The 16,376-nt window shown below is 37.2% G+C and overlaps 1 protein-coding gene and 1 long non-coding RNA gene across 6 annotated transcripts in view; one reads left to right on the top strand and one right to left on the bottom strand.

The window, feature by feature from the left end:
* LOC123880913 (RNA-binding protein Musashi homolog Rbp6) overlaps positions 1 to 16,376 on the top strand; it is a 656,888-nt gene that overhangs the window by 141,528 nt on the left and 498,984 nt on the right. The window lies entirely within an intron of this gene.
* The window catches only part of LOC123880918, a 210,254-nt gene that overhangs the window by 93,225 nt on the left and 100,653 nt on the right, over positions 1 to 16,376 (bottom strand). The window lies entirely within an intron of this gene.

Here is a 16,376-nt window from a genome sequence, read left to right as displayed (position 1 = left end):
AACCTAAGTCCACGGGGACAAAGTCACGGTAACTGATCAATCTATATATTCAATAGAGTGAAATACTATGATATTAATGTGATAATTGGTAACAGTTAGAGCTAGAGGTACTCATAAGCTGTTGTTTGAATAACAACAACAAATAGTTGCTACTTGCTGATGACTGTTTATATCGCAAACAACGTCCATGTTTACGTTCGTAACACTTAACAATGCAATGTAGATAATTACCAAACATCTCCAAATAAACTGGGAGCGAGTCCCAATGCACGGCGATATCCCTAACTATTAGATCTAGAAACAAAACAACATTCCCGAATAGCCAGAACAAAACACGTAATGACCGTGTTCAACTTTCGTTACACTACATATAGAGTGCTTGAACAAAAGGTTTAAATTGTACAATTAGTTCCTCTTCTATTTTACATTATGTTAGTGATAAGTTCTTTTCCACTGGCGGATGAGCACCCTACAAGCAAGTGTCCTTTTAAACTGAAAGATTTGTAGTGTAGGATTGTAGTTCAACCGATCATCTGTGAGGAACTTTCTAGTCATAATTTTATAAGAAAGATTTATTTAGCATATAAACTGAAATCGGTGATTATAACTTTATTTATTAAATGTAAAATCATTCAAACAAAAGGCAAAACCTTTGAGGAACATTAAGGAAGATTGTCGGATGTGATTTTTTGCAGCGATACAGATGCAAAAAGTTACGATATAGCTGTAGCGATGTCACTAGTCCGTGCACCTTTGCCCCGGATTCTGCACCCCTACTGTCGCGATTTAGAATCGCGTTCACGATACATGTGTCACAACAAAAAGTCGCCGTGGACGATGCTCGTAAATGTCTAATATTTTCCAAAATTCTAGCAGCTTAGCCATGTCTCTTAGCTTAGGTATAGGGAAGTTCTAGCAAGCACTCAGGTATAACATAGAAATTACGTTCAAAGCGAAAATAAAAAAGTACCTAATTAGAGAAGAAACTAATTAGCAACTCTTAACAATGGAGTAAGATAATCGGAGAGAAACTTAACATTTTACATATAAGTAGACGCATTTATCTTTAAAATAGTTCAGCACCGATTTCTCGTCGAATTGTTTGCGTTCGTGAAAGAACAAAGCAGCTACTGATTTGTGGTTGCCGTCGCATTCAGTGTCTCATTCCTAGAGTATTCACTACATAGACAGACGGTAAGTACAACATTGTAGTGATGCGACTGCGGATTTTATCGTTATCCAACTTGACCTCAGAGATGTAGATATTAAACTTTCTTTAAAATTGAAATTGATTCTTTAAAATTGATTGAAAGTTTAACTGATGACCGGATGTCTGTTAACTGAAGCGAAATGGAGCGAAAACATTGTGACAAACGGATGTTCAGCAGACCAATCAGATCATATTTTATTAAGGATAACATGACAATTTTATCACGTCAACTTTTAATAATGTGATTGGTTTGTGAATCCACTGCGTTTCAGTTACCTGGTTAATGTAGAATGAGCTAACCTTCACTCCAGGAGAGTTTCTGAAACCCTTTGGGATATGCGACAATGCTTTCTCGCGACCATTGAAGATTCATCAAAGCAAAAGCTACAAGAGAGATATGTCACTGATTTTGCTCGGACTGCGCTTGTTTCCTCTATGAATCAAATAGGTCTTTAGAACACGTTCGCCAGGCTGAAGCTTCAATGGGACACCATGAAACGTGACCAACGCCACGTCCTCTGTGTAAAGCTAACTTTACAACCTTGATACTTCCGTGTCACGTTTCGATACTTTTATGTTCATTTAATTCAAATAATCATCACCGTATTTATCACACGTCATCTTTGTCAGTGATTTCCATTCTTACCAGGTAGATAAGTACTGTAATTCTTTAGTTCCATTAGCAATATTATGATAATAAAGAGAATTTCGTTAAAAATATCGATAAATAATTGTTTGGCACCTCACTACATTTTGTGTGTGGAGCAAAAAGAACACGTTGGCGTGTGCCCAACCATCTGTACGGTAGCTTGTTTCATACGTCACATTAATTAAGAATCGGATAAAATCTGCGCGCTCCAAGATAAGTCCTCAAATAGTAAACATGGTATTCGGAGTAAGACAGGTGTTTTATAATGCTACCTCTAATACATATTTACTAGTAGGAAAGTCTGTTCAGTGCATTTTCTTATCTGTTGTAGCTATAACATTTATTTATACGAATACATGTTGTTAAATGTCAACTATGTTGATAAATCAAGATTTTGTGAATGAAAAAAGTCTTGGGCAAATAAAACGCGTGATGAAAAGACACATGGCTTTTATAAAGTAGGTTTTCACTAGGAAGTGAACTGTGTGAATACTTGTGGCGGTCCACTGTGTGACGTTCTGCGGTCTGCCGTCCTGCTGTTTGTCTTTCCAGATCTGTAGTGTAGGCGAAAAAAGAAGAAATACAAAAGTAGAGATATTAAAATGCTCAAAAAATTTTTGACTTCAACAATCGTTAGGTAAAACTTGATCATCCGTATTATCTACCTATCGTCTATATTTAAGAACTCAAAACATTACAAAAACTCGATATCTTACATGCCTAATCATCATCATCACGACCAACTGGACCATTGCTGGCCCACTACTGAACACGGCTCTGTTTTCAAAATGAAGAGGGTTTAGATGATAGTCCGCCACGCTGGCTAAGTGCGGATTGGCAGATATCATGTAGAACTCATAGGCACGCAGGTTTCCGCACGATGATTTTCTTCGCCTTTAAAGCATATTCAATTGCTTTAAACATAGGTGCATAAGTCCTAAAAGTTAAAAGTGCGTACCTGGGATCAAATCCCCGACCTCCCAAATATTATGAAGCCGACATTTTAATCACTAGACTAGATTTTTATTTGCAAAAACGACGGAACTACTTCTTCTTTTTAATATTTATATACATTTTGTTTTGGCAATATTCATAAGGAACACGGAAAAAGGTTTTCTTTCAGCGTACGTTTCCTAGTAAACTAGGCTGCGTTTTCTTTGGCGGCGTCCTAGGAAGCCTCGGCGTAGGTAAACAGCTCGGTACGATTTATGCACAGTTTGAGCGGCTTTCGCTCTTTGTTTCGTGTAATGACCCTGCTTTCATCTCGGCATGTATGGCGCTCGCAAAGAACTCAGATACTGGTCTTCGTAAGCCCGTCTCAAGATTGATACGTCTACGTTTACTGAGAACTCATTATGGATTGTAATTTATAATGTAATTTTGTTGTCTCCCTTCATACCCATACCTTCTAAATTGTATGCCTTTGCGCTGTTAGTACACGATATTTTAAGCAGTAAACGACTATGACACGTTTAAGTATCGAATCGCAATTGCGGCATTGACGTCACTCAAGCGCTTGCTCCGATTCTGCTTCGCGTTTTGGTGACTTGTTGCGTTTAGGCGTGGTGTGCTGGACCCTCACTAAATCACTGTGATAATCGTTCGAATGTATGCAGAATGAAACATACAGTTGCTGCATGGATTCCGATAATTATCATCAACAACCGATAAACATTAACTGCTAAACATAGGTCTCTTGTAGGGACTTCCACACGCCAAGGTCTTGCGCCGTCTGAATCCAGCGGCTCTATGCGATTCGCCTCGTGTCGTTCGTCCACCAATGGAGCTTTTCCAATGCCATTCCAGCACCTTGGGACCCCAACTTCTATCGGTTTTTCGAACTATGTGCATTGCCACTTCAGCTTGGACACCCACTAAGCTATGTCGGTTACTCTGGTTCTCCAACGGATCTCTTCATGTCTGATTGGATCACGTAGAGTAGGTAACTTCTGCTCTGTCCATCGCTCGTCGAGTGACTGACTTTCTTATGAGGCCCATAGTTAACGACCATGTCTCGGATCTGACATAACTGGCAACACGCACTGTTCGAAGTCTTAAAAGTACAAATATGCAGGAGTTCATAGCATTTTTTTTTCGAAAAACGATCAATTCTCCAAATTGCCAAAAGAATTGCGTATGCTTTTTCTCTTTTAGTACCTAAGATTATTATCATGGGCAAAGTATGATTTTTACCGTCAGTACTTACTTTAGCTTCCCCTTTCGACATAACTATAAAATCAGCTCTGACTCGAATAGAGATTTGACCGTTCAGTTGTAAATCACCCCGGAGGAACCGAATAAAACCACATCTCTGAATGTTGTTCACGATTTTACAACTGATATAAAATTAGATCACGAAAGACTAATTCATCGTATAACTCAGGCTGTAGTGTACACAGTACGTGAGAGATAGAAGGGGCTTGTAACGTCACTCTTGCCCGTTCCCACTGTAATGACCCTATAACGGCCCGCATTATTATTTATGTTGTGTAGCTGAGAACGGCATAATAGTACAATAAGAATGAAATAAATTCTCGCAAAGTTTGAGCTCTTAGCTTCGCGAAGACCGCGATAGCATTTATTGTACCACGTTTGGATATTTGGGAAACAAGTTGCTACTTATGTGTTTGGACCGCCTCGTTCAGTTTATTAACAGTCTTTTGAATGATTTAAACGATGAAACTATCGTACAATTACTTAACTTTCTGATTTTGAATTCACTGAAGGAGAAAAATAAATTGTGTCGACGGAAAGGTTTTGCAGACTTCTCCACATCTTTCAATGATGTTAAGTTGCCAATCTAACAGTAATTTCATAAAGATTATGTTAGCAGTTTATCATTTATTATTCAAAATTTTCAGATTCATCAGTTTTTCTTGAAAGTAAAGGGGGTTTTTAAATGTGTTATTAAAATGTTTCATTTTGCAAACTCGCCTTTCACGTTGAAACAATAACAAGCTGACTTAACTTTTTCACTGCAAACAATAGATTTAGGTCGATAGGTCTTTTTATTCGTTCGGTCAGATGGCATAGGCAAGCGACGTTACTTTATCGGTGGCCAGTGACCGATTCGTACCATCGATTTAGGGTTGCCACCAATTTGGGTGTTTTTATTCTAGTCTCTCTAATTGGGCTAGAGTATCGCGTGAAACAGGAACTCATATATTATGTGCACAAGAGCCTGTTTAAAGGTACTTACTAAATGCTAAATGCTCCTGGCATTCACTTGTAATGGAGCATATCGGATTTGAGTGTAACATCGATGAGTACTTCCTCACTCCATAACATTTATGTAGTGAGTGAGTGTTACGAAAGCAAATATTTCTCTGGTCCCCTTAACGTGCAATACAGAGTGTGGCTGGCAAAAAATGGTAAAAAATGCATAAATTCACAATAAGATATTTTAAAGTTACTATTTTTTTTTCAGTAAATGATTCCAAAGAGTAGGTGAGATTTCATCGCCATCAACCACCAGGCGAACCAGCTACAAGAACCATCTTATTTCTACATAGAAAGTTTCAGTGACAGCTCTCTAAAGTACATTGAGGCCGCTATTATAAGCCGGTGCTGCTCTCCTGAAACCCTAGCTTTAAGTACCTACCTAATCTACCTGGCCAACCTACCTCTAGGCATGTGTGAATGGAAGTCATGGAGTTGACATTAATTACTAACACATGGCTTTTGCAGCTATTTCTGAAAATTGTTATTTTTATGGAGTCACTGATGGCAACCCTACATCGATCTCGTGATTCTCGTGTTGCTTCGTCCACCGCAAATAGGGTCCTTGGACTGGAATACAGGGTTTAGGCAAATCATTCGCTTTTTCGTGTAGGTATTCGTATTTCGGGTTTTGTTTTAGCTTAGATTTAGAGCAACTAACCTACAGATTTTTACTGTCTATGTTTAAACTAAGTAATAATAGAATTTAACCAATAGATACACTAACCTAGAATTATATTAGTATTTTGTTATATAAGTATATCATTATATTAAAGTCACTAGAAACATATTTCATATTATTCTTCTACTCGACTATAATATTTCTTAATAATATAATTACTTAGAATGTAGATTGTAGATACACTTTACCCGATTAATAGTTCCAAAATTTATTAGTTGTAGTACCTACCTGTCGCTACTGTATTCTACTAGAACGTCCTTCACGTTTATTAGAAAGGGATTGAATATTTCGAATCAAAAATGTATACGTAAATTCCTACGTAATATCAACACCTGCCACCACAATCCCAAGTAAAAGCTATCACAAAACGCTTCAAGCGTATCATAGTTCAATACAAACTCATCAAGTTATTCTATTGAATTCCTTTCAATAAATAAAACAAGTTTCGTCGAGGAACACGTGGAGCTATGATAGAACTCATAACGTCATGAATATCGGATGAACCTGGGTCATGACAATATTGCGAACCTACTTCATTACCACTCGTTATTGGAAACTCAATAAGCCTGGTATAAATGCATTTTTCTTTTACCTCCCGTTATTCCCACGGGCGAAGATATTCCTGCTTGGTTGCCTGCTTATTTTATTGCCAGCTTGGATAAATATTGAGACGGTAATACCATTTTATTATATAGACGTAAGCCCTTGTATTGTTTTTGAGGAGCAAACAGTGAAATTGACATAACTCTATATCAATACATTAGAAAAGGTGTGCTATACAAAAGGAAAGTTATTTTATTGTGCACCAAGCATACTGGGAATTAAAATTGTCACTTAAAATTGACATTATGTTGCCAAATGTCTCATCTCTAACATTTAGTTCCAAGTACGCTTTCATGACGCTTACTGCTGCTATCAACGACAACGTGGCGAAAATCAAGATGTTTCAAATACAGGTCGGCAATCACAGGTCTAGCGTGCTTCTATTACTGTGACGGTCAGTGGGGGGTAAGGAATGGTATATCTGTTAGCTTGTGAACGGAAAAACGAACCTCTAACTAGGTACTACTTGAGAAAAGAGAAATAAATGTCAGTTTTAGTAAAGCCACATTGACTCAAATCGGTATTTAGATCACGAGGATAAAATAAAAACCTGAAACAAACAGAGTCAAAGGAAGGGGACCAGTAAAAAATTAAATATCGCGGAGTAAAATTTAATTAGGTACTTTAGTACTTTTACTACGTATACGTGGGTCAGTCAAGCGATTAAAATAAATTAGGGACTTGTTACAAAAACCGCTTAAGGCACTTTGCACCGATAACTTCGATCCCTTACAAGAGAAAATTAGCTAGCAATTTTAATACGAATTAAAAATGGAGCAAAAAGGCAGGCTAGCCATTAGAGAGCCTTAACGACTTCGATCAGATGAATAAATGATTGAATTTTCAATTAAGATTAGAGAGAAACGCGACAGAAACTTCGTTGACAATTTTGTACGTGGTCGCTGGTCGCAGGCGGCCGCGATAAGTATTTTTGCGAAACTTTACAAAGTTTCTATGAAAAAAAAACTCTAGTCATGATTTATTTAGGGTTTCATTATACTTCCTTACCTGCCCATTTTTTTCAACTTTTCCTCAAAGGTCAATCATGCCCTATTTTTCGTCGCCAATTTCATGTCATTTGATTTAACTTCAATAGAATATGTTTCTAAAACTTCAATACGTATGTAAGACTTAGGGTGAGATCTATAGAGGGCATTCTGACTTTGTTTAAACTTAAGACATAGTTAAAACGTGTCAGAGGTATATCTTTCACATAAATCTGTCTCGTTTTAACTCAATCTTCAGTTTGGGCAAAGTCAAAGTTTTGAGCATAGATCTCAAATTCTCAACCTAAGGCTGAGAATAGAGTACTTTGACTTTGCTCAGACTTAAGCTTCAGTTAAAACGACACGGTTTTATGTCAGCAGTATAGCGGTATCTCGTTTTAACGTCTAAGCAAAGTCAAAGTGCGCTCTATAGATTTCAACCTAAGACCTAGTTGCTGACGTTGGCCTCCTATTTGGTATGTCGGGGTTTCGATGCCGTGCACACACCTCTCACTTTAAGGGGTTTGTTTTGTTTGTTGTGTTGAGTGCGTTTTAAAGAATTAATTAATATCACTTGACTTATGACGGAAAACATTGTGAGAAAACCGGCATACCTAAGAGTTCTCCATGATGTTCTCAAAGGTGTGTGAAGTCTACCAATATGTACTGGGCCAGCGTGGGAGACTATGACTGAAACTCTTCTCACTCAAAGATTCATTGTCAGATGATGTTTCTAAATACATATTTTTGTAATATAAGTTAGTGAAAGTTTACATAAATTTCTTGTAGGTAGCTATTTACAGAATGTAGAATTAAAGAATACTGCGTACTAAACGAATAAGATCACATAAATTTTAAAAGCAGTCATTTCTTGAGGCACGTGCGTTGTCGGAAACAACTGCTCCTTGAATTGTGTTGCAGTTGAAAATTTAAATTTACCCTTATTTTTATTACCGACCTAATGCTTTTAAAACTCGTATTACATTTTTCTAGTAAAAAGCAAGCACATAAGTACTTATAACAAGAGCAAATTAAAAATTTAAAAAAGTCTCTTGTTTTGTTTAGGTCCTACCTATTATTATAACGCGCGAGTGGAGTGCTACTTGGGGCTTTAACAATAATAAAAAATACATCAATGAAACAACTTCAATATAGATAAATAGTTGATAAAGATTGACAATCTGTCAAATGATCTTATCTACTACATATCAAGGTAAACCCCGGACTTCGTCTGTGTTGGTGTTGGCTGGCGGGCGCTCTCTGCCGTTTTGGAGTGTTTTTTTTTTGTTAAAACTGACTGGAAAGCGCTCTAAGGGGGTGCCGTGCGTATGTCGGCGTGCGCCGGCACAGACGGAGTCCATACTTGTATAGTTTAACTAACTTGTTACAAATAACTACAAACTTGATATTGGCTAATCTTTGTAAAGCCAGACGAGAAAAAAAAAAAAAAAAAAAAAAGGTAAACCCCTCTCAGCGCGTGTCTCTGGTTAGCAGTCATCTCGCTCAGTATTGAGAGAAATTTCCTTCTGTTTTTTCTCCTAAAAGAGTTTTTATTCAAAAGAAAATGAAATAAAAAACAAATTAAAAAGATAAATTTTATCGAATACCTACCGAATGAAAAATAATTTTGAAAGGTAACGCTTTTGGAAAGAGAAAACCAGAAGAAACGTCAGAAAAAATTTCTCAGTACTACCTACAATTTTCCAAAAAATCCTTAGATATTTTGATCACATCGCCTGGCGCCTATCTAGTAACTTGGACAAAATAGACGTAGACAAGGTGGAGGGCAACAGGAATCCCAGCAACAGACCACATAGCAAACGCCGTAGCCACCCTACTTCAGTTATGTAGCATACGAGTTACGACCAAGAAAAAGAAGCACTACCTCGTTAGGTTTCACTTAACATCATATTAGAAAAAAATAGTAATATAAGTCAAAATTTAAAAAACCCCCGACACAAAAACCTCTATAAGAAAACTAGAAAAGAGCTGATAACTTTCAAACGGCTGAACCGATTTTCTTAGATTATGACTGAGAACACTCTCGATCGGCTCCACCTTTCAAACAAGAAAAACTTAATAAAAAATTGGTTCATTAGTTTAGGAGCTACGATGCCACAGACAGATACACAGATACACACGTCAAACTTATCTCCCCTCTTTTTGGGTCGGGGATTAAAATACATTTTAAAAGTAACAGAAGCAAAACAATTAAACTTCTCATTCTGTCACAATTAAAATTATGAAGTCACTAGAATTAAAAGTTTGAGCTACTCAACAGGTAGAATAATAAAATAAAATACCCATCTGGGAATTCAAAACTTTCTTAAAAACAGAGAACTGACAACTGGGAATCTTTCCCCAGGACCGCACTCAGGAAACATTTTTAGAAAACTCAGTTATCATAGTTTCTTGTCATTCACTTGTACTTTGCTGTTGTAAGTATTCATTGAAATTTTTAGGGATGTCTCATCATAATTGTTTTATTTATTTTATACCAGCAATCCACCCGGTTTCGCAGGATTACAATTAACTAATGACGTGGCGTGTGGAAGACCCTAAAAGAGATCAATGTCCTACAGCACACATCTCTGTTGACGATGATGATAATAATATTTAAACTAGTTGACAAGCCCCGGCGTTTTTTTTTTTTGTTGACGCTGGGGAATGCATTTACGCATCCCCCCCCGGAAGCTAGCCAGCCAGCCGTGAGGCAGCCAGCCAGCTGAGGAAGGGTATGTGGGACTCGCCGGCCGAGAGGCGACCGGAAAACCCACTAAACCCCAGCGGCGCTACTGCGCGTCGCCTGGCGACTGGGTCACGGGAACGCCGAAGCAAACAACCGCGACCCAGCCAGCGACGTCTGCCGAGGCAGACCCTCCACCGGGGACCTGCTCGGTCCCCACCACCGCACCTCCGGGACGCACCAACGAAGTGCGTCCCCCGACCCTGGGACACGCATGTCGCCCGCGTCCCATCCTACGCTTCTCCACTGTGCCCTCTGCTAGTCAGAGGGACACGCGGAGAAACCTCCCCCCCTGCCAGGTCATTAGCCATAGCCAACAATATCTCCGAAGATAAATTATTAGCCATGTTATCGGGGTGCACCGGCCCGAACACTGCTCTTCCCCTCGGACGCATCCAAAAGGGACCAGCAGCATCCAGGCACACTGGGAGGTTACCTGGCTGGCGCCCCGTCGCTCGGTAGAAATTTCTGAACTTTCTTTCTAGCGAAAATCTACACACACACATTTCTAGACATAGGTAGTATTTTATGCTGTAAGTTGTTATGCCAGTCAGTCAGTTTATAATTTAATGTTTAAAGATTAACAAATGTACCTTGTAAGTATCAAAATATATTGAGTTGCATAAACTTTAAAGAAACATAGTAGGTAGGTACGTATTGCGGTTATATTCGTGAACGTCGGATGTTTGCGGTGACTTGACAGTGCGACGTGTGATTTATATCGAATTGTGTTCTGAGTTACAACACGAATACTCCTAAACCATGACAATACGTTTGATCCCACGCCAGAACACCACAAACAACCTAAACTTTTAGAACATCGGGCAATCTGCATTTTTAGTTACAATGTTGCGGATAAACTTATACTGTCATGCGTCAAGACAAATTTGTAGTACTAGGTAGTTTTTAAATTTAAAGTTGCAGACATACATTTACATTTAGGTGTATTTACATTTTATCATAAACTAGGTAAACTCAAGCTTTGCACGAATGGTCTTAAGTATATAGTTATAATAATAATATGTTCAAATATTACTTCACCGAGGGATGTTTCATTTATTGATACACAGAATTAAATTCTGTTCAGTACTTATTAGGCTTTATTTCAGTGTTAAAATCTATAACATATTATTATTGTGTTGTTTACAAACCAAGAAAATCTGGCTATAGTCTCCGGATCACACTTTACTTATTTAAAAATGTTAGTGATGTTAATATAGGCAAAGTGAAGATTAACAAAATAGTGACAGATGTATGGACGGCTGATGAATGATGAATTGATGAGCTTTTATGTAGTAAGTAGCTTAAAATATGACGAAGTTAATAATATGGTTCCCAATTCGAAGAATATCGCCGGAGTTTATAAAAATAGCATAAACGAGGAAAGTTGCTTTTTTTGTTTATTCAAGAGAACCCCGAAAGTGGAAGGTAAGTACCTACTCGAGTAAGCATAAAACTATAATCTATGCCCTATTATAATTACGAATGCCAAAGTATGTCTGCCTGTATGTCTGTTTGTCTGCTAGCTTTTCACGGCCCATCTGTTCAGCCATTTTTGACGAGGTAGATACAGATAGCTTGCATCTCAGGGAACCCGGAAAATCATAGAATCCTCACAGGACTCTTAAATATCTTAAATCCGCGTTGATGAAGTTGCAAACTTCATTTATTTGGCACAGAGACAGTTCGATTTTAGAGACGGGCATAGGCTACTTCTTATCCCGGAAAATCAAGGATGAAAAAACGGAATTTAAAAAACTATATCCACGCGGACGAAGTGGGCGTCATCTAAGTAATAAGTACCTATCTTATAAGTTTCTTAACTAAATTTAGAATTTCTCTTATTACGGTAATGAACTTTTGTTTCTTCATTATTTTTTTGTCAATGGCGACATCTATTATTAATCGTGTCGGATTGAAATTTCATCAGGCCGTAGCTAAATTAAATGTAGCGCCATCTAGCATTTGCTGTGGAATCCACTTCGTCAAATGCAACAAGTGCAAGCTGCATCATTGGCGGCATGGAAATTTAAATGTCTACGCTGAAGCATAGACTGATAAGTAGAACGAGTTTGTTGTGGTTATAAAATATTATGTAGATATTTTAGAGCTTCTAGTGTACCCACATAAAATCACATCACATTTTAGTATTTTATTACAAATTCGTGTGATTGCCCGTGATTTGCCCCGTTATACTCTATCCATAGAACGAAGTTGGCTTGAAGTTGGTATATACCGCTACCTATGTCAAATAATCCCATACATAAATGATAGAGCCAAAAATCTCAGTGGGCGTGAACAAAATCTATCTGTCAAGTATCTACCTATTAATTATCTATCTTTCTAACATTTTTTCTACATTATCTATTTTTCATTTAAATAAACAATGATACTTAATTAATTTAAACAGTTTACTTGGGGCTAATTTTTCAATCGTCAAATAATTTTGTAAGTATAGGAAATCTGTCAATACGTCAAATTTATTCCTCAAATAATTGATATATAATTTGATGATTGAAAAATCAGCCTTTAGTTATCTTAAGCACATCAGTAGGTAGATAATTTTTAGGTACCGGTAATATCCGGTTGAGCGTTGGTACATTTTTCATGTGAAAATGAGTTAGGTACAGTCCTAACCATTAAAAGTTGTATTCGTCTTATCGGCGATACGTTCGTCTATTTCCATACACCTATATCGACCGATTCGTTGGCTGCCCTCGATAATTATGTTGTCAACTGGCTAAAGGAAACGGGCTACAAAGCGGATCTGGGCCGGATCAGATGCTTTTTGTTAACGACAAAGGCCATTACGCGATATGTTTCCGAGCACTAACTCAACACCGCTTTGGAGTTCCCATTTACTTTTCCTGCTCCAAAAATTGCTTGAATGCGTTGCGATTTGAATGCATGATATGTCTACCTACTTAAAAATTCAAAAGAAGATTGCTATATTGTTTTGTTGATATATCACCGATTCTGTTGTCTTTCTCTATACTTAGACCTAAAGTTTGTGATGATATTAGTAAGAAAATTAACTCATAACAAATATAATAAAATTTAAAAAATACAACTCAAAATCTGAGGAAACTTTGTGCAACCCGTGCAAAACCGGGGTGGGTCGTTACTTAGTGATTTTTGGCATGACCTATTTTAAAATCTGCGATTGAGTAAAACATAATAGACACGATCTGAACATACGATTCGAGGCCGAGTGAGTCTTTTTTACAGGACCAAGATTGTTATACGTTCCCGAGTGCAAAGTCAACACTTTTATGAAGTTTTCATTCAAATTTTCTGTGCAATCGGCTAACGTGGAAATTCTAAGTTTGCAATTTGAATAGAAAATCAGAAGCAATTGTCTAACGTCCCACTTTTTCGTATGTTCCAATCTTTGATGTCGTTTAACGGATGGTCCTCAACATCCAATTTATGAGTTAGGTACTTCCCATAGTAGTAATGCATTCACATGCATTTAGCATGTGAATGTCTAATTGCGAGCACGGAAAATTTTCTCCCTCACTCCATCGTATTGGGTCATCGTATGGGTTGTAAAATTCTTCCGCATGTACCTACTATGCTTGGTTCTACTGTGCCGGGCTCACTCCGGGCTCCTATTTTTTGGAGATTTACTCGTATCTACTTATAAGTACAACGCCACTGCCACTCTCACTAATTTAAAATTAAGTTTTTTTTACGTATCGGGTCTTACTTAAAAGATCGCAGTCGATCGCAGATTACAGATCGATATTAAATTGAGTCGATAAATGTAATTTGATAAAGTCAAACCAATGATTCCTATAGTTTCAAAGGCTAGTTTTACGTTCCTGATTGTTTGCTACCGTGTAATTTGTATCCAATTTGATTAAACCTAGTTTCGTTTAATTAACTGTTTGGTTACCCAGTATGCTGATTTACAATATGGGTAATTTTACAAACAAAAGCGCTATCTAATTGTTGGTTTAGTTTTTGATTAACGATATTTGGCAGCCTCTATTTAATAATGACCGCAATAAGTCGATCATTACCTATTCAATATTCAGCCCGAACCTAGCTCTTTGTGGTGTACATCGATAAGTAATTATCGAAATTAAAGCTTAAATTTTTCACCACTATTACATTATTTAACATACTACTTAGAAAACAAATTATTCTATCACGCGTATCAACATAGATATGCGTAAATTATACGAGTAAAGTGAGCTTGTTTGTTGATTTGACCTTCAATCACGCTGCAACAGAGCAACCGAAGTGATTTTTTTGTAGGGATGAAGTTAAATATCTGGCAAACTTAACATAGGCTACTTTTCATCCCGGAAAATTAAAAAGATCCACGGGATTTTTAAACGTATAAAATCGCGGGAATCATCTACTAAACTATAAAACGCACAATAAGTCTAAAAAAAAATGAAATCAATGTAAGTAATACTACTATCCATCAATATTCAAAAAGCTTACTTCCAGATATTATAGGTAAATTGCAAAACCACACCACTCGACGATATTATTGATAAGCTGTAACTGCTTTTTACCTACATTTACCTATAAAGAATATTCCCATTCGAACCCATCAAATAGATATAAACGCCAAAATATATTCGGATTCCTAGTTAATCTATATTTCAACGTGAAAAGCGTTGTGATACATTTCTGACATGTTTCAGGAGCGATTTGTTAAAATAATGCCTCTCCTGTATTTAAATCTCTTTTTCGAGTGGATAAATTATGAATTTTGTGGCCGTTTAGAAAAAAATGACATTAATTGTAGCGAACGAGTGGGTATCAGAATGATGTTAGCATGCGATAAATTTTAGCGTAGGATTCGGCATGTGTTCACCAGATTATCAAATACGTAAAACACGGAAAACACTCGTATGTATTGCAACATCCGCCATTCAAGCATTAATCTGGAAGTATAGATGTCCACTGCTGGTCAAAGGATTTTTTGGTATACTTTTTGGTATCACACGTCATGGTCCTCCGTCGTCCTCTTCCACCTACTTAGATATCTTTTTGAGGTTGCAGGCCTGTTAAGCTGGAGATCGTCTTACATTGCGCTGACTGGTATATCGGTATCATTTTGAATCATGAATGTGTTGTTTGAATGTTATCTAACATAACGATCTTATTTTCTGTGTACCTGTACTTAATTTAGTTCAATGGTCTCACACTGTTCATGTAAGGCATCGATCCCATATATCCCATGGTTTGGTCGTGAGTTTATTAGGGCTGAGTTAGGTTAGGGTTCCTTAAAGGCTGTAATCAATTCTATAAAAACAACCTTCTCGTTCCAGTTTCCATAACTTTCATATGGTTGTATTACATAAATACAACCTTATAATTAAGCCACTAACCTAACCTTATAAAATATGTTTAACTTTGTTAAGTTTTCAAACAAAGCAATCATAATTATTCAAGTGTATGCAAGCGTTATCATCATGTAAATTTTATTTTAAGAAAATGAGCGATATTATTCCATTATTTCTGTCCATAATTTTTCATTTTACCGGTTGTATGCAGATAAATTGCAACAGTCACCAAAATCATATCATTTTCGAACGCAGTGCGGCGCGAGCGTCGTCGTGAGACTGCCATTTATTGCGGTCAATTTGGCGTAATGTAATCAATTGCCGAACCAATAAAATAAATCAGACGGGACAGTTTTAATTGATACCGTTCACTATTAACTGCGAACACCCGAGCGCACTTGCTGCTGGGATCCAAAGAAATTACTCCGGCAACTAGTTGCGCTGTGGGAGACCTCCAACCAGTCCTATTAACAATTCGTAGGCAAGAATTAAAACAGAACTTAAAATAGTATATTAAATTATATAATATACATACATAATAGGCATTTGATCAAGTTTTCATATTTTATAAGGATCTAGATTATGCCCGCGACTTCGTCCGCGTAGATTTAGATTTTTATCCGAGCTGCTGGGATCTAGGTATAGAAATTACTGCAGCAACTACCTAGTTGCGCTGTGGAAGACCCTAACTTAACCTGTACCAAGTACATTTACCGCAACTTCATCCAAGTGAAGAAAATGAATGAAATATGCTTTAGGTATTGTACACCATCATAAAAGAAAGACATAAAGTAAAACAATAAACAACAAAAATAGAAGTGAAGTACAATTGGCGGCCTTATCGCTTTGAAGCGTTATCTGTTTATGTTTTTAAAACCCTGTGGGAATTCTTTGATTTCGCAGGATTAAAAACCCGTGTTCTTCCCTAAGATGCAAGCTATGTCTGTACTTGAATTCGTCAAAATCGGTTAAACC

This window comes from Maniola jurtina, chromosome 3, assembly GCF_905333055.1.
Source record: "Maniola jurtina chromosome 3, ilManJurt1.1, whole genome shotgun sequence".
Taxonomy (NCBI): Eukaryota; Metazoa; Arthropoda; class Insecta; order Lepidoptera; family Nymphalidae; genus Maniola; species Maniola jurtina.
The sequence above is the reverse complement of the archived record's forward strand: the minus strand, read 5'-3'. Positions and strand labels throughout refer to the sequence as shown.